This window comes from Triticum dicoccoides, chromosome 3A (genome assembly GCF_002162155.2).
Source record: "Triticum dicoccoides isolate Atlit2015 ecotype Zavitan chromosome 3A, WEW_v2.0, whole genome shotgun sequence".
Taxonomy (NCBI): Eukaryota; Viridiplantae; Streptophyta; class Magnoliopsida; order Poales; family Poaceae; genus Triticum; species Triticum dicoccoides.
In genome coordinates, this window is record NC_041384.1 from 659694487 (window position 1) to 659713222 (window position 18736).

Below are 18736 nucleotides of genomic sequence, written 5' to 3' on the forward strand. Positions count from 1 at the left end.
GGGGATATGCACATCCCCAATAATAAGTATATCATATTTCACTTTGACAGTAGGAAGAGGAAATTCAAAACCTCCAATTATAATCGATGGAATTTTTCCAATGGAGTTGATACTATGAACTTGAGGTTGTTTCCTCGGAAAGTGTACCGTATGCTCATTACCATTAACATGAAAAGTGACATTGCCTTTGTTGCAATCAATAACAGCCCTGCAGTATTAACAAAAGGTCTTCCAAGAATAATAGACATACTATCATCCTCGGGAATATCAAGAATAACAAAGTCCGTTAAAATAGTAACGTTTGCAACCACAACAGGCACATCCTCACAAATACCGACAGGTATAGCAGTTGATTTATCAGCCATTTGCAAAGATATTTCAGTAGGTGTCAGCTTATTCAAGTCAAGTCTACGATATAAAGAGAGGGGCATAACACTAACACCGGCTCCAAGATCACATAAAGTTGTTTTAATATAATTTCTTTTAATGGAGCAAGGTATAGTAGGTACTCCGGGGTCTCCAAGTTTCTTTGGTATTCCACCCTTAAAAGTATAATTAGCAAGCATGGTGGAAATTTCAGCTTCCGGTATCTTTATTTTATTAGTAATGATATCCTTCATATATTTAGCATAAGGATTTGTTTTGAGCACATCAGTTAATCGCATATGCAAAAAGATAGGCCTAATCATTTCAGCAAAGCGCTCAAAATCCTCATCATCCTTTTTCTTGGATGGTTTTGGATGTCAGGACCCCGACTCGATGTCACATCGATCTAGCCGGTAACACCTCATATCACTTTGCGGCCTCACGCACGGTATCTCCACGGGTGTCGCCTTACCTTTGCCCGGGACCGTTTGCGCCTTTTGGCTCACGTATATGATAGTGTCGCTAGCATCCATATGATAAAGAGCCCGGGCTGACATGACTAGTCGTAAACCCAAAGTGGCACAGACTTACAGGGACAGGCATCCATGACCCAGCTTCGAACGTGTCGGTCATCAGCAAGTGGGTCCGGGCTGTAGCACTGGGCTAGCAGGACTCCGGTAAACCGGGCTGTAGCGGGCTAACAGGACTCCGGTACTCAAAGCGTGACATTTCCCCGAAGGGACAGACACAGGAACGAAGAAGGACACATGCCGGCCAGCCTAGGTGTTCCAGAGCAGTAGCAGGCTACCATGGCTCAGCGGTAACACCAGGAGACATTTCCCGGTAAGAGAGGCTACTAAAGATAAACAACTAGATAGTCAGATCCCACACATACCAAGCATTTCAATCATACACACAATATGCTCGATATGTGCAAATACAACGAAGCATCACAACATGACTCTACGACACAAGTACTTTATTTAAGGCTCAGGGAGCCATACATAACATACACCAAAGGTACGGGTCTCGCGACCCAACATACAAGTCATACAGTCATACAAACCAGCAGCGGAAGTAACTTGTCTGAGTACAGACAACTAGTAAAATAAAGGAGGCTTGGGAAGCCTAGCTATACTACAAGGTCCTTCACAAGCTCAGGGTCACCACCTGGGTCTTTAGCCTACTCGTTGATGTCCACGTCTACATAGAACCCATCAGAAGGGGTTGCAGCGTCTTCTGTAAAAATGTAAATTATAGCAACATGAGTACAAAGGTACTCAGCAAGACTTACATCAGATCCTACATACATGCTTAGTATCAAGAAGGGTTGGTGGAGTTATTGCAGCAAGCCAGCTTTGACCCTTGGCTAGACTATCCTACGATACTCCAACTTGAAATGGTTTTGCGCACATGAGTCCACTACTCACCACTTCAATACACTACCGAGGATCCACCTCCGTCTTCCTACGGAAGAGCCATCCTCGGCACTCACACTTATCTTGAGGCTTTTAACAGTTTCCATTTACTTGTCTATGAACTGTATAGGCAACCAAGTAGTCCTTTACCGTGGACGCGGCTATTCGAATAGATTATGGTAACCCTGCAGGGGTGTACTTCTTCATACATGTTTCCACCACTTAGCATCTGCACACGACATGTGCTCGGCAGACTTCAAGCGAAAGCCGACGTGGGTGTAGACCACGACCTACCTAAACACTTAAGCCTCTAGTCCAGGTTTATCGCCTATTCAGGTTCCATCCGCAGGGAGTCCGGCCGAGGTTTCCCATACGGCCCCGAACGATGTGAACAGGGTTCCCGAGATACCTATCGGGTATTCGGTACACCGTGCCACGTACCTACCGCATCACAGCCCACCCCTACGGTCAGCGCTGTCCACGGCCTCCAGTAGGCTACAAACACCAGAAACTACTTGCAACTCCTGGACAGAGAGCTAGGGTGAATAAGAAGTCGAGCGGGGTCATATTTCAGGGCCCAATGCATGGTAGTAGCTGTATCTTAAATCACGCATACAGATCTCAGTGCTTAAGGTCGGCTTCAATGAAACAACCCACCATGTACTCCTACATGGCCTCTCATCGATACCTTTACCAAATCGTGTTCACCACACCGCTCTCATTACCGACATAACATTTCACTCTAGCCCATCACCCAGATGAACCAGACCTGACACGACTCTAAGCATAGCAGGCATAGCAAGGTAGGAACAACACATACATATGGCTCAAACAACTCCTACACATGCTAGTGGGTTTCATCTAGTTACTGTGGCAATGACAGGTCATGCAGAGGAAATGGGTTCAACTACCGTAGCACACAGCAGTTTGAAACGCGTTGTCTTAATGCAGTAAAAGAGAGCAGGAGCGAGAACATGGGATTGTGTCGATATGATCAAATGGTTGGTTGCTTGCCTGATGGTTCGATGCACTGGTATTGCTCTTCGTCGGGGTTATCACGGTACTCCTCGGGGGCAGAACCTGCCGCAGAGAGCACCGATACACAAACATTACCAAACAGTATGCAACAATATGATGCATGCATGAACATGGCAAAATGAGTGTATTGGGCTAATGCAACTAGGAACAGATGGGTTTGAACTAATTTGAATCATTGATTCAAAGTTCAAACTCATATATGGCCTTTTAAAGTGCTTTTCCTTGTTCTGCTTGAAACATCAATTTAACTTGTTTGATCATGCATGAAAATAGTACAGATGGATAGATTGAATTTTTCTGATCATTTTTCATATATAATTTGTCCAATTTGGAGTTACAGAATAAAAGTTATGAATTTTTGAAGTTTAAATAATATTCTGGAATTTCCTGATTTAAATTAAATCCAGAAAATCAATTACTGCGTCAGCCTGACGTCAGTGTGACGTCAGCAGGTCAACGAAACAGGTTTGGGTCAAACCTGACAGTGGGTCCCGCATGTCAGGGTGATTATTTTAATTAAAACTTAATTAAAACTAATCCTGTTTAATTAACAGGGCTGGGCCCCACCTGTCATTGACTCAGGGGAGTCAACCAGGGCCCACCCGTGGTCAAAGTCAAAGCCAGCGACGCCGGCGTTTAGCCGCCGGCGAGCCCGACGCGGCGGCGGGAGTGGTTTTGGCCATTTCGGCCACCAAATGGGCCGCGGAGACCACCGGAGTGGAGCTGAGGACAAACCGCAGCTCTTGGCGGAGTCCGTTGGGGTCGGGGTGGCCGGAGTTGGCGCCGGCGACGACTTTGGCAGCCACCGGGGTTCGGCCGAAGACGAACTTGACGCTAGAGGGGTCGGTGAGGCTCGGGGAGTGGCTAGCTAGATGCTACGTGACACGGTGAGCATGATGGACACCAGTTTGTGGCCGGAGGATGACCGGGAGCACGTCGGCGACGAGCTCCACGGCGGTGGGTGCGGTTGAGCTCCGGGAGGTTGCTACACGGCTCGGGAGCAAGAACGGAAGGGAGGGGAAGATGGCTAAGCTCACAGTGAGTGCGACGGAGTCCTTGGTGCGGCCGGAGATGGACCGGAGCGACGACGACGTTGAAGGGGATCTCCGGCGACGGTGAGCTCGGGCGAGGTCGGTGCGGTGGACTCGGGCGTTGCGAGCGCTCGGGGCTCGGCTGCTCGATGAAGTGGACAGCGGCGGAGCTCCTGGACACGGTGGCACGGCGTGGGGTGGACGGAGGGCGTGGCTACGGCGAGGGGGTGGCGGCGATGGCGTCGGCCATGGCTGGGGCGTGCGAGGGGGAGGAGCTGGAGAGGAGAGGGGGTGTCTGGGGGGTTCGGGGGAGAGAGGGAGGCTGATCCACGGCGTTAGCCGGGCGAGGGAGGCGGCGAGGCGGCGAGCAGGTGCGTGGCGCACGCTGCGGTCGCCGTCGGGCACCTGCCTGCCTGCCTGGCCGGCAAGCAGCTCGCTGGAGCGGTGCTGGGCTGGGCCGGCAGGTGGGCCGGGGGCAGGCGCCAGGTAAGCTTTCCCCTTTTTTTTCTGTTTCTGTTTTTATTAAATAAATCTGCAACTTTGTTGAATTTAATAAAATACCTAGGCAACTTCAAAAATCACCAAATCACTCCTGGTCCATAGTTGGTTTATTTCCAACATGAAACATTTTAGTTTGGAGGTATTTGAGCATTTAAATATTTTATATAATTTTAAATGCCCAAATTCAAATATTTATGAATTAATTCAAAAACCCTAGGATGGCCTAGGAAAATGTGCACCACTTTTGGCAGAGGTTCTGAACCAAGACAAAAATGATGGGCATTTTAGAAGGGCATTTCAGGTTCATTGAAAATTATTTTAGTAAACCCTAGTTGGTTTCAGAGGGGACTGGGGGTTCTGTCATCCCCATTTCAAGTTTCTGATGAAAGAGTAAACATGATGCAACACTCTAATGCATAACTAGCTAGGGTGTGACATTGGAGGAAAAGGCATGGGTTTCGGAACCCAAGGTTCCCTTTCTTTACCATGTTTCCTAGCAACAAAGTCTCTTTTATCATAACGTTGATTGTTCGATTGTGGGTTATCAAGATCAACAGCAGGTTCAATTTCTACATCATTATCATTACTAGGTTGAGCATCATCATGAACATCATCATTAATATTTTCATTAGGTTCATGTTCATTACCAGATTGTGTTTCATCATCTGACATAAAGATATCATTTGGATTATCATGTGGTTCAGCAATAGGTTCACTAGAAGTTTGCACAGTTCTATCATTTTTCTTCTTCTTCTTTTTAGAAGAACTAGGAACATCAATATTATTTCTTTGAGAATCTTGCTTGATTCTCTTAGGGTGGCCTTCAGGATACAAAGGTTCCTGAGTCATTCTACCAGTTCTAGTAGCCACTCTAACGGCATAATCATTTTTCTTACTATTCATTTCATCAAGCACTTCTTTTTGAGCCTTAAGTACTTGTTCTACTTGAGTGGTAACCATAGAAGCATGTTTGCTAACAAGTTTAAGTTCACCTTTAATATTAGCCATATAATCACCCAAGCGTCTAATCATATAAGCATTTTCTTTTAATTGTCTACCAAAATAAGCATTGGAGTCGTCTTGCTTAAACATAAAGTTATCAAACTCATCCAAACACTGACTAGCAATTTTAGTAGGAGGGACTTCAGCTTTATCATATCTATAGAGAGAATTTACCTTTACTACCTGTGTCGGGATATCAGGATCAGGAGGTTCTTCAATAAATAAAGAATTGAGATCCTATGTTTCTTCAACAGGCGGTATATTAAGACCATGTATTTCTTCAATAGGAGGTAAATTCTTAACATCTTCAACTTTAATACATTTTTATTTCATAGATTTCTTTGCCTCTTGCATATCTTCGGGACTGAGGAATAGAACACCTCTCTTCTTCGGAGTTGGTTTAGGAATAGACTCAGTAATTGGAGCAGGAGCTGGCTCGGGAGGTGCCCAATTATTTTCATTTGTCAACATATTATTCAATAGAATTTCAGCTTCATCCGGTGTTCTTTCCCTGAAAAGAGAACCAGCACAACTATCCAGGTAATCTCTGGAAGCATCGGTTAGTCCATTATAAAAGATATCAAGTATTTCAGGTTTCTTAAGAGGATGATCAGGCAAAGCATTAAGTAACTTGAGAAGCCTCCCCCAAGCTTGTGGGAGACTCTCTTCTTTAATTTGCATGAAGTTGTATATTTCCCTCAAAGCAGCTTGTTTCTTATGAGCAGGGAAATATTTAGCAGAGAAGTAATAAATCATATCCTGGGGACTACGCACACAACCAGGATCAAGAGAATTAAACCATATCTTAGCATCACCCTTTAATGAGAACTGAAATATTTTGAGTATATAAAAGTAACGCGATCTCTCATCATTAGTAAACAGGGCAGCTATATCATTTAACTTAGTAAGATGTGCCACAACAGTTTCAGATTCATAGCCATAAAACGGATCAGATTCAACCAAAGTAATTATATCAGGATCAACAGAGAATTCATAATCCTTATCAGGAACACATATAGGTGAAGTAGCAAAAGCAGGGTCGGGTTTCATTTTATCTCTAAGTGGTTCTTTGTTCCATTTAACTAATAACCTCTTAAGCTCATATCTATCCCTGCAAGCTAAAATAGCGGCTGAAGATTCCATATCAAAAAGATAACCCTCAGGGATAACAGGCATATTTTCATCATCACTATCATCATCGTATTCAGATTCAATAATTTCTTTTTCTCTAGCCCTAGCAATTTGTTCATCAAGAAATTCACCAAGGGGCACAGTTGTATCAGGCATAGAAGCAGTTTCATCATAAGTATCATGCATAGCAGAAGTGGCATCATCAATAACATGCGACATATCGGAACGAATAGCAGAAGCAGGTTTAGGTGTCGCTAGCTTACTCATAACAGAAGGAGAATCAAGTGCAGAGCTAGATGGCAGTTCCTTACCTCCCCTCATAGTTGAGGGATAAATTGTTGTCTTAGCGTCTTTCAAGTTCTTCATAGTGTCTAGTAGATATAAATCCCAAGTGACTCAAAGAATAGAGCTATGCTCCCCGGCAACGGCGCCAGAAACTAGTCTTGATAACCCACAAGTATAGGGGATCGCAACAGCTTTTGAGGGTAGAGTATTCAACCCAAATTTATTGATTCGACACAAGGGAAGCCAAAGAATATTCTCAAGTATTAGCAGCTGAGTTGTCAATTCAACCACACCTAGAAACTTAGTATCTGCAGCAAAGTGTTTAGTAGCACAGTAATATGATAGTGGTGGTAGCAGCAACAAAAGTAAAAGACAGCAAAAATAATGTTTTTGGTATTTTGTAGTGATTGTAACAGTAGCAGCAGGAAAGTAAATAAGCGTAAACCAGTATATGGAAAACTCGTAGGCACCGGATCAGTGATGGATAATTATGCCGGATGCGGTTCATCATGTAACAGTCATAACATAGGGTGACACAGAACTAGCTCCAATTCATCAATGTAATGTAGGCATGTATTCCGTATATAGTCATACGTGCTTATGGAAAAGAACTTGCATGACATCTTTTGTCCTACTCTCCCATGGCAGCGGGGTCCTATCGGAAACTAAGGGATATTAAGGCCTCCTTTTAATAGAGAACCGGAACAAAGCATTAGCACATAGTGAATACATGAACTCCTCAAACTATGGTCATCACCGGGAGTGGTCCCGATTATTGTCACTTCGGGGTTGCCGGATCATAACACATAGTAGGTGACTATAGACTTGCAAGATAGGATCAAGAACTCACATATATTCATGAAAACATAATAGGTTCAGATCTGAAATCATGGCACTCGGGCCCTAGTGACAAGCATTAAGCATAGCAAAGTCATAGCAACATCAATCTCAGAACATAGTGGATACTAGGGATCAAACCCTAACAAAACTAACTCGATTACATGATAAATCTCATCCAACCCATCACCGTCCAGCAAGCCTATGATGGAATTACTCACGCACGGCAGTGAGCATCATGAAATTGGTGATGGAGGATGGTTGATGATGACGACGGCGACGAATCCCCCTCTCCGGAGCCCCGGACAGACTCCAAATCAGCCTTCCCGAGAGGTTTTAGGGCTTGGCGGCGGCTCCGTATCGTAAAACGTGATGATTTCTTCTCTCTAATTTTTTTCTCTCCGAAAGCAGATATATAGAGTTGGAGTTGGCGTCGGAGGGCATCCAGGGGGCGCCCCCCACCCTCGTGGACAGGGTGTGGGCCCCCTAGTCTTTATCTTGGCAAGGATTTTTTTATATTTTTTCTAAGATGTTCCGTGGAGTTTCAGGTCATTCCGAGAATATTTGTTTTCTGCACATAAAACAACATCATGGCAATTCTGCTGAAAACAGCGTCAGTCCGGGTTAGTTCCATTCAAATCATACAAGTTAGAGTCCAAAACAAGGGCAAACGTGTTTGAAAAAGTAGATACGGCGGAGACGTATCAGCGGAGGCCGCCTACCAGGCAGCCCTTGCGGCGGTCTACCGGGAGAGCAAGGAGGACGAGCGTCATAGGGCGGCGACGACTGAGGAAGAGGTGGTGGCGTATGAGGCAGCCATGGCGCAGGCCATGGCCCTCTTCGCGGCGGACGACTGCGTCCTGCCGCCGGTGACCCCGTCGTCCCCTGTCAAAGCCGAGCCATAGCCGGAGCCGGAGTCGTTCCCCATCGAGCGCTATTCCTGGACGGGAGTAGTGCGCGAGTGGGTCAGCGCGCCACCGGTCTGGGTTGGGGCGACACCCGCGTAGGAGGCGGCGTACCTCTAACATTGGCGCCAGCGACGGCTGGCCGAGGTGCGCCGCCACGGCGAGTACCTCGAGATGCTCGAGCGCGATGCCGAGGAGGCGCGCCAGGCCGCGGCGGCACAGCCCGTGCCCGACATGAGCGCTCTCTAGAACACGGTGTTCCCCTGAGTCGGCCCTGCGCTGACGCTCATTGACAACCCCGAGAACGACGACGACGCCTAGGGCAGCACGCCGCCTCGTAGTTTAGTTTGGTTTTAGTTTTCTTAAATGCAAATGTGGACACGTGGACTCTCACCGGCCTTCGTCACTGGCTTTAATGTTTAATTAATGTTGTTTTTATTTTAAATATGCATGCATTCTTTTTTCTCGCGCCTTCCAAATGGGTCGGGCCAGCGTTTGGCGCATGCGTCGACCCAAACGCGGAAGCGGACGTTCGTGTCCGCCTAGCCGACCCAAGCGGACAAAAAGCGGACAAAATAGTCGTCCAGCCCATTGGAGTTGCTCTTAGTTGCCACAACCAGCAAGGAATGAAGAGGAACAATAGCAAGGATGAACAGCAAGGGCGATAGGGGATCGCCTTGCCTGAGACCCTGCCTATGCCATATTTGCTCTCCTGGTGCACCATTTAGCAGCACCTCCGACGATGCCGAGGACATCAAGGAGATCCAGTCACGCCATCTTGAGGTGAACCCCAACCTCTGTAGCAGCTCCAGGAGGTATTCCCACGACAGTGAGTCAAATGCCTTCGCGATATCCAATTTAAAAAGCAGTGCAGGCTTCTTTTCGCGGTGCAACGCTTTAACACAACCATCCACATGGAGATAGATGTCGTGAATGCATTTCCATTTATGGAAAGCTGTTTGTGCCCGCGAGATCATGTGCTTGATTGCCTTTGTGATGAGCTTCGTGATCGAGTGAATCAAGCTAATTGGCCTATAGTGATTCAGTTCAATGGCCCCGTCCTTTGGCAGCAAGGCAATGAAGGCTTTGTTCAAGTCTGCAAAATTTACCCCCGCGGGCTGATAGAATCTCTGAAAAAGCACCATGATATCATCCTTGATTATATGCCAACATGATTTGAAGAACCTGCCAGAAAAACCATCTAGCCACCGGGGACGCCGCAATTGCAGCCCACACTTTAGGTTTCGTGAAGGGAATGTCCATGCCATGCAGCAGCGTCTTTGTTTTCTTTCGCCCAAGAATCCCCACAAATAATCATGGACTGTCTGTGCCTTCTCGTAATGTTCAGACTTCTCCACATCGGCAACTTTGATTGAGTGGATGAAATTTTTCCTCCTGCGGGAACGCATTTTCGCATGGAAAAACTTTGTGCTAGCATCACCTGCCCTGAGCCACGTAATCCTTGATGCCTGACACCTCATAGCCCTCTCTATGGCCGCCAGCCCAAGCACCTTCATCTTCAGAAGCTTGCGCAGTCTGCATTCATCTTCGGACAGATTTCTGAATTCATGTGACACGTCCAGCCAAAGAATTTCTCGTTGGCCATGTGGAGCTGTAACTTTGCACCCTCGAAGAGCGCTTTTCTCCATGTCTTAAGATCCAAAGCCACTCTCTGCATTTTCATCTTAACCCTGACGAAGGGGCAGTTGTGCGGCACTAATCTCTCCCATGCATGTTGCATCGTCCAAAGAAGTGAGGGAAACAAGGTAAGAAGTCTTCAAAACGAACCCTGACCACTTTGAACGAAGCTTCAGCATTAGCCAACACCAGAGGGCAGTGGTCCAAGAACGATGTGGATGCATCCATCAACATATACACAGGGTGCATGGTTTCCCAAGCGATGTTGCAAAAGACCTTGTCGATGCTGCACAAGGTGGGTTCTTTACACTCGCTGCTCCAGGTAAATCTTCTGTTTTTGCACTTTATTTCCTATACCCTGCCAGATCAATTGCCTTGCAAAATCTCCCCATTATCCTTCTGTTGAGATTTGTGTTGTTTTTGTCTCTTGCCTCGTAGATCATATTGAAATCGCCATTTAACATCCAAGGTTCAGCTAAAGGGGGGGCGACAACAGCTAGCTCAAACAAGAAGAGCGCCTTCTGGTCATCCTCTAATGGCCCGTAAACCGTGGTCATCCAAAAATGCTCTCTGCTGCTAAGGATTTCAACTCTAACTGTGATCGAGAAGGAGACAATGGCGTGTGTGATTACGTTGACCTGTTGCTTATCCCAAAAGATAGCAGCGTCGCCCCGTGCCCCCAACCCCGGCAAGACCACACAGCCCTGAAGTTGGCTACCACCTATTTCCGACGCAAGCTGAGGTGACCACATATCCACTTTCGTTTCCTGCAAGTTAAGGATGGCGATCCTATGCGCACTCGCTACCTCCCGAGTCGTCGATCACTTCGCGAGGTTGTTTAGTCCCCGCACATTCCATGACACGATCTTGTAGTTTGAGTTACTCATGGGGAGACCGATCATTGCTCTGTCAACTACAGTTACTATTGAAAGAAACACAATACACCTTACATCATGCCATGGGGCGGCGACGGCCGCCAATAGACCCAAGAATCCATCTATCATATATAGCTCTACCACTAGCACCAACCATATGATTACTACACATGAAGGAAACTAGACCTAACTCAAACTGATTAAAGATCAGCCACTGACGAAGCCTAACGAGGACTACTGACATGACCACTCTGCATCTTCTCCGCCTGCCATGCCCGCGGCAATCTTCATGGCGGCGAAGTCAAGGCACGTCAGCTTCAAAGTGGCAGCAATGTCCTTGGCTGAAAGTGGTTCCTCGAAGCGCTTCAGCAGCTCAGACACGGCCTCGGGGGTCATCTTGTCATTTGGCCTAGGCCACACAGCTCCTGGATCAGGTGCAGCGCTGCCCGCTGGGCCACGGGCACCGTGCAGCCCATGGCCGCCTGGCGAGCGCTTCGATGCGATGGTGCAGAACTTGCCCTGGTCTTTGGTGAAGCAGAGTGGTGTGCACGCGGCGGCGGTCGTGGAGGCACCTCAGTGAACAGTCTTGGGGTGGCCACCTCGTCCGAGCTTCCCTCGTCGGTGCCTTCGATCTGCATGCGCCGCACCTGCTGCGTGCTCGCAGTGACATGGAATCCCACCACTGCAGGGGTAAAAGAATTGAAGCAGGGGTGCACCAACGACGAAGCGAGGTTAGCGATGCATGGCAGGATGTCGTCCTCGAGATGCTCTGTTTCCTCTCTGAAGTTGTTCTTGCTCTTCCTCAAATGTGGCGAAGACCATCCATCATCCTCGAAAGCCAGCAGTGTGACCAAAGCCTCGAGAATGGCATTTTCCATCTGGAGCTGCATGCAGTCCGTGTGCGGGGGAAGGGACAGGGTGCGCCTACCGGGGAACATGAAGAAAGCAGCGACAGGGTCTTGCTCCTGGATCTCCTGGCATGGTGAGGCTTGGGGTAGCAGGGGCTGCGAAGGCATAGCGTGCAGCAGAGGGGTGGCGCACACCCTGGATGCACGCACCGCCCGCTCCTTGGAGCGACCTCTAACCAAGCCAGCCTGGCGGTGCTCCGACGGTGTTCTGTTGCGATGCCTAGGCCGATGTCAGTCGACTTGCCCTTTATGTGGTGCCTCGATGACGTCCGTTGACTTGCCCTTCGTGTCGCACGAGCTACCCAGGAAAGCATCCTTCCTGGTGCTGTCGTCGCCGTGGTCTCGCCTGTCGTGACCTTGGGGATGCCCACCATAGCCCGTGGCCACAGCCAGAGGGGCAGCGCGGCGCCCGCCACCCGACTGCCCATCCTCAATGCCCCCAGTCCAAACTCCAAACTCCAATCGCAGGAAAGGGCGATCGTCATCTTCACCTAAAGACGGCATCCCACTCTAGCCCGAATGTGATGATCGCGGCAAGAGGGGGACCAATCCTCCACTCTGTCGATGTGCAGCAGGAGGTCGTAGCGACGAACGCCCGATGGCGGCGGGACGCAACGATCCGGAGGCGAGAAGCCCAGGATTACATCAATGTAGCCAGCCCCGCGCTTGAGCACCCACAACGCATGTCTGGTCGGGATGTGGGAGACATCCCACACCCAGAGCCAGCACGTGAAGGTCTTGGTATGCCCTCTCTCCAAGGTCCAGCTATCCAGCTGATCGATGCGGCCAAAGTCCCCGAGCGCCTCCTCCGCCCCCTCAAGCGACTAGAACTGCATCGGCAGGTTCTCCACCACCACGTGCAAGGAGTACTTCATCAGTGCCACATGGTCGTCTTCATGCCAGGCCTAGATGTATAACTTTGCACCATCTACCTTGAGGATGCTGCGGCGCACCGCATTGTCTCAATGCACCAGTAGGCCGAAGTGCACCAGGAATGCCTCCGGGTGATGAGCGGTGACCCGCAGCTGGTAGGGCGACAAGCTGAGCTGTGCCTCAATCGCCCTCCCCACCACCATGGGATTGGTCATGTGGACCCTGTCCACGGCAGAGAGGGTGACCGTGTGCTGCCGCAGGATGTGGTCCTCGTGCTCGAGCATCGGGGAGGCCACCACCACCTTGTTGCTAACGCCAGGGCGCCTGGACGGGTCGCGGTGGAGGAAGCGCTCCATGGCAGCCAGCACGGGCGGCAACGGCAGGCTCGTCGTCGGAGGGAAGATCAGACGATCTCTCACCGGGGCCTCGGAAGCCACCGTTGAGGGTGCGCAGGAGCAGCCTTGCTCGGGCCCCCGTTCTTGGGATTTTGTGGACACTCTCTACCGAAATGGCCTTACAGCTCACAAATGATGCAGCGGAGGGGGTCTCGACAATCTTTGCGATGGTGCTTCTTGCTGAGGCAGCGAAAGCATGTCCCCTTGAACTTACTTAAGATGGCCTCGCGGCCGGCCGCAGAATCGAAGGCCTTATGGCGGTCCGAGCACCGCAGCCTCGGGCGCTCCCTTGCGACTGCGGGGTCAGAGCCCACACGCGTGTTCTTCCAGGATGAGACCTCTATCCATCCATCGGCGTCTCCCGAAATGGCAATGTTGACCAGAGGAGCAGGGGCGACCATAGTGGATTGAAGGCGTGCCCACCTGAAATGGGGAGGCGCAACCAGATCCGCTGTGCCGAGCCCATGCCTCGCGTTGGACGACTCGCCCTGCTGTAGGATACGTGGCGTCGAGGCCTAATCTGACCCTGCATCCGCCGTGGCTGGTGATGAATGCAGGGCAGAGGGAGGCGATGGCCCGCACGATGCCGAACAACTACCATGCAAAGGCTGCGCACCGCTGGGGGAAAGGATGCGACACGGAGGAGGGGGCAGCTGGTTGGCCATAATGGCCAGATCTGTGTCCGCCGCAGCCGGAGTGGCCACCGATGCACGGAAGGGGACGAGAGGTGCGCCTACCCTAGCTTGTCTGGATTGTGGAATCGTAGCGTTTGTTTCTTTGGTCTTGAAGGGTCATTTGGACACCTAGAAGAACACTATTATACATATGTCACAATAAAATATCATAAAAGGCTAAAAACATGTTTAGCAAAAATGCATTGGCCTGATTTGATATCACTTCAATTCCTAAATTAAATTCATGCTTTGTGGCCAACTTATTAAGCTATTAAGTGGAGGTAAATACTGCAAATAGTGTATCAGTGCTAAGAAGACTGCCAAATTTGACACATATAGAGTAAGAGACAAAGTGCGGAAATTCAAGAATGCAAAGAACAATACCTGCTTGCAATGTAATTCAAGAGTTCACCAGTGATAAACTTCTGAGCCCAGAACGATTCCACCCGTCCATCGAAGCGATCTATAGCCACTTTTGCCATTCTGCACATGACCTTTTCCTCCTTTGAGAAAACCACCTTGTGGCGTGTCATGTCCACAAAACGCCACAACTCAGGGGACTTGGCTGCCACCAGCCATGAGCGGCACACAAGTCCCGCTCCCATAAGAATCTCAATGGTCCCAAGCTTCATGAAGATTGCAGAAAGCGCATCGAGTGGGAGCTCGGACCAATCCGTGATATCAAACACGATAAATGGGTTTGGCTCCACCTCCATTGTGCAAGGTAGCTCCTAAAAACGAGGTGTAATCACAAAGATCCAAGGATGGCTAAATATAGCAAGAGCTTTAAATTCACACAATGAGAGACAGCTTTACCACAAGAGAGACAAAGCTTATACAATACAGTAGGAGTGGCTTCTCCCATGGTACAAGATAACATAACTTTTAACAAGAAAACCTATGTGTGATCAAATGGTTTAGGCTGAAGCAACAATCAGATAATTAGCTGAGTATGAAATACCGCTTTTATGTTTTTTAGGGAGGGTGTAGCGATGGAAAAGCTCGACCTGTTTGCAGAAAGAAAGTTATGCAGAACAACCATCCAATTTGGTGCCAAAGGCAGTGTGGGGCCCCAAGATGAACTCTTGATTAAACTTTCCAATCGATGATAAGCCAATCAAACCAATTTAGTAAAGCAATCCAACCCTGTCATCTCACAATCCCCCCAATTTTGTTTTACCCAATCATCCATGATCCATCAAACCAGTAACGCACCTCTGTAATTGTAGCTGATAATTAGCCCAGTACAAATCCCTTTTTAAAAGCCTTTTTTAGGGAGGATGTAGCAAAGCAAAGCTCAGCCTGCTTAGGGAAGAAAAGTTCTGCAAAACAACCATGCAATTTGGTGCCAAAAGCACTGCCCCAAGATGAACTCTTATTTAAGCTACCCAATTGACGATAAGCCTATTAGACCAAGTTAACAGATGAATCCACCCCTATCGTCTCAGAATGCCCCCAATTTTGATTTACCCAACCATCCATCAAACCAGTATACACACCACTTTGTACTTGCGCAGGTAGGACTTGAGGGGTTTGATGTCCTGAAGGCCCTGCCTCGCGATCTCGGATAGCAGGTCATCAATGGACATGGCCTCACGCTTCGCCCTCTTGCATCTGTCGCTCTCGCTGCTCGCCCTGCAAAGCACCGACAGGTCAGCCGCCGAAACCAAAGGCCGTTCAAGCCAAGCAGAGGGAAAAGTTGTATATAGCATGGTTCAAAGAGGAAAGGAGTGACGTGGTTCAAAGAGGAAAGGAGTGGGGGAGTAGTGGGAAAAGTTGTATATAGCATGAATCTAGAACGTGGTTCAAAGAGGAAATGAAGGGGGGAAGTTGTATAGCATGAATCTAGGACATGGTTCAAAGAGGAAAGGAATGGGGGAAAGTAGTGGGGAAACTTGTATCGCATAAATCTAGGGCATGGTTCAAAGAGGAAAGGAAGGGGCGAAAGTACTAGTTCAAAAAAGGAAAGGAAGGGACAAGGCTGTAGAGTTTGAGCAGGACTAGATTTGCTACGCTCACATAGGGAAAGGTGTCTAAAGATAACAAAACTGGGACCAACACAAATATGCTCCTTGGTTGTTTGTTCTTTGTTGCAACAGACTGTGCATGACCACAGTACATCGGTAGATGCACATGGTGCTGGTGCGTCCACTATCCCGTGCAACTCATTAGCTGTTGTTAATTTAAGGCTCTGTTTGGTTAAAAACTCCCTAGTCCCTACCTGCTTGGTTCCAGGGACTAAACATGGACTAGAGGTTATTAAATGACATGCTAAAATACCATGTTACCCCTAGTAATGAACTAATAGAGACAAGGTGCGATGCGTGGCAAGGGCAACTGTTGGAAAAAGTCCCAAAAAGACTCCCTCGGGGTCTTCTTTCTTTAGTCCCAAATGCCCACTTTTAGTCCCTAAAAGTCCCTCATGTTTGGTTTAGATGGGACTGACACGGAGTTTTTTTAGTCCCTACACCAAAATGTCCCTGTAAACAAACACCCTCTAATAATGCCGCTGGAAAATTGATGCAATGCCATAGTTAAGAGCAAATTGCATGTTTAACGAATTTTATTGTTAATATAATCTCTATGTTAATATTAATCAATGCCATCGTTTGAGAAATGCTACTGTCTTGCTTTCTTTCCCATTTAGATAAGGTAGATGCTTCTTTTTATTGGCTTCTGTGTCATCCACCGTTATTGACCACTAATTGTTTCCTTTGCACCTCTGTATAAACAGGGTTATCTACTTCACCTCGTTGCCATTGTGACTTTTTGTTGCACTGCACAACACTTTTGTTTTAAGAGTGTTTTGTGCAGTTCAACCAAAATGTCACACCGACAACGTTGCTTGATTGCTTGATCTTAGTGGAACTGCACAAGAGGAGATCTTACTTCCTATCCGTTAAGGCGAATTTGGTTCGGATCTTCTTCTTGTGAGTTGTTTGAATTCCGCATCATGAGAGGTCAGTACTAGCCTTCTTTCACATGATTCTGCAGTGTGCTTTCACATGTTGTGCTACTTGTACGATAATGTTGCTTGATTTTAGCGAACTGCACAAATGGAGACAAGACTTCCAATCTGTATGTGCACCGTAATATCCCATTGAGGTAAGATAAGGATATTTCACAACTGTCGGCCTGTATTTTGCCACTTTCATCAGAAAATTAAGTTTAGTACTATACTTGTGCTCCCTAATTTACATGCCAAATCTTACATTGAAGGCAAAGCTTGTATGTTATTGAACCAAGTGATGAAGGGGAAGAACAAGTGGAAGAAAAACAAAAATCAACTCCCGGTGCTGTAATGAAGCACTGGAACTATGATGACACAAGTAATGATATAGTTTTGCATCTTAATTTATTGTTATGGCTGGAACGAGCAATTGTTTTGCCACTGATTTGATGCCACTCTTGATGTAATATGTAATTATCTCTACTTGTGCAAACGGGGGTCTTCTTTGAAGATACCATATATTTTAGTGGAAATGCACAAGAAGATGTTGGAAACATTAAACTAATCGAGGAGTATATAGTAAGCATAGCCACCACCGTAGATAGCAACAGATGGGTACAGAGAAGTGCTTCATCTGTATGCTCTACACAATAAGCCTCCTGACAAAGGTTGGTACTCGCCCACTGATTTCATCCATATGATTGAGCTTTGTCATCTCTATTGGTGTTGTGCTACTGTTTAGATACTGCCATGAAAAAGTGGTATTGTCCTTGAGAAGTGCTTCTCTGTGTTGTTTTAAATATTTCCTTTCCTTTTTTCGAGCAAACAGGGATGCTAGCATTTAGTAGTCCTCTTGTCTTTGCACAACAGGATCATCTTCCTTTGAAGAAGAATATGGAGTACGTGAAGTGACTAGTTCCGATTATGTCAGGATGAAGAAGCCATGTCTATCTTCTCATCAGAAGGAGCAGTTGAAGGATGGTTACATTACTCCCCACAAGACCAAACTAACTTCAGCTCAGAAGGACTGACAAATCTCTATTTTTTTGTTGTGATGCGTGAGTACAATGTTGTTCTAGGATTCTTTCTGGTGAGTTCCATTTTTCTAAAAGTGTGCTCTACATGGACCATGTATGTGCCTGTTGAAACTGTCAATTGATAGTACAATTTGCTTTATACTAATCACTTATTTGTATTTGTGCAAACAGGGGTGCTCAGCTTGATTTCAATGGGAACTGCACAAAATGTTCATGAATATATCGAATCATTCATTTCCACCACAAGAAAGGAGGTGCCGATAAGTTCAAGGCGTTGCAACATATAAGGGTGAAATCATACAAGCTACGCGTGAATTTGGTTGATTTTGGTGGAACTGCACAAAAAGAACAGCTAGTTTATTTAGCACGAGGTGCCATGTCAATGTCCGAACTGATGGCAAACCCTGCCCATTCCACAATCGTAGGCATTTGATATTTTGGAATGGGACAACCTTGTCAAATTTTGCTCATTGATTTTAGCAAGACATGTGTTTGATATTTTCGAATGGGACGCCCTTTGCTGTCAGCAGCGTCGATCAATTTTTTCTTTATTCTTTAGTTGTGAAGCAAATATTGCCTCTGACATGTGAGTCGCTGAGATGCATAATCATCGATTGTTTTGAATGTTCTCTATGAATTGCCAGGCCTGTGTGTTTGATTGCAATGTACAGAAACGCTAAAAAGCTGCTCAAACTCTTTGTACTCCTTCTGTTCCTTTTTACTTCACACATTGTGAAAGTGCATACTTTTTGTATAAGATTGGTCAAAGTAGAGATACTTTGACTGCAGACAAAACTTGTATGCAGACTAGAAAGGACCGGAGAGAGTACATGTGAAACTGCTGCAAACGAGGTGATCACCCTGGGAATAAT

The 18736-nt window shown here is 47.2% G+C and overlaps 1 pseudogene; it reads right to left on the reverse strand.

Moving 5' to 3' along the window:
• LOC119272608 overlaps positions 1 to 15505 on the reverse strand; it is a 41306-nt pseudogene extending 25801 nt beyond the window's left edge.
• Between the last annotated feature and the right edge of the window lie 3231 nt (positions 15506 to 18736).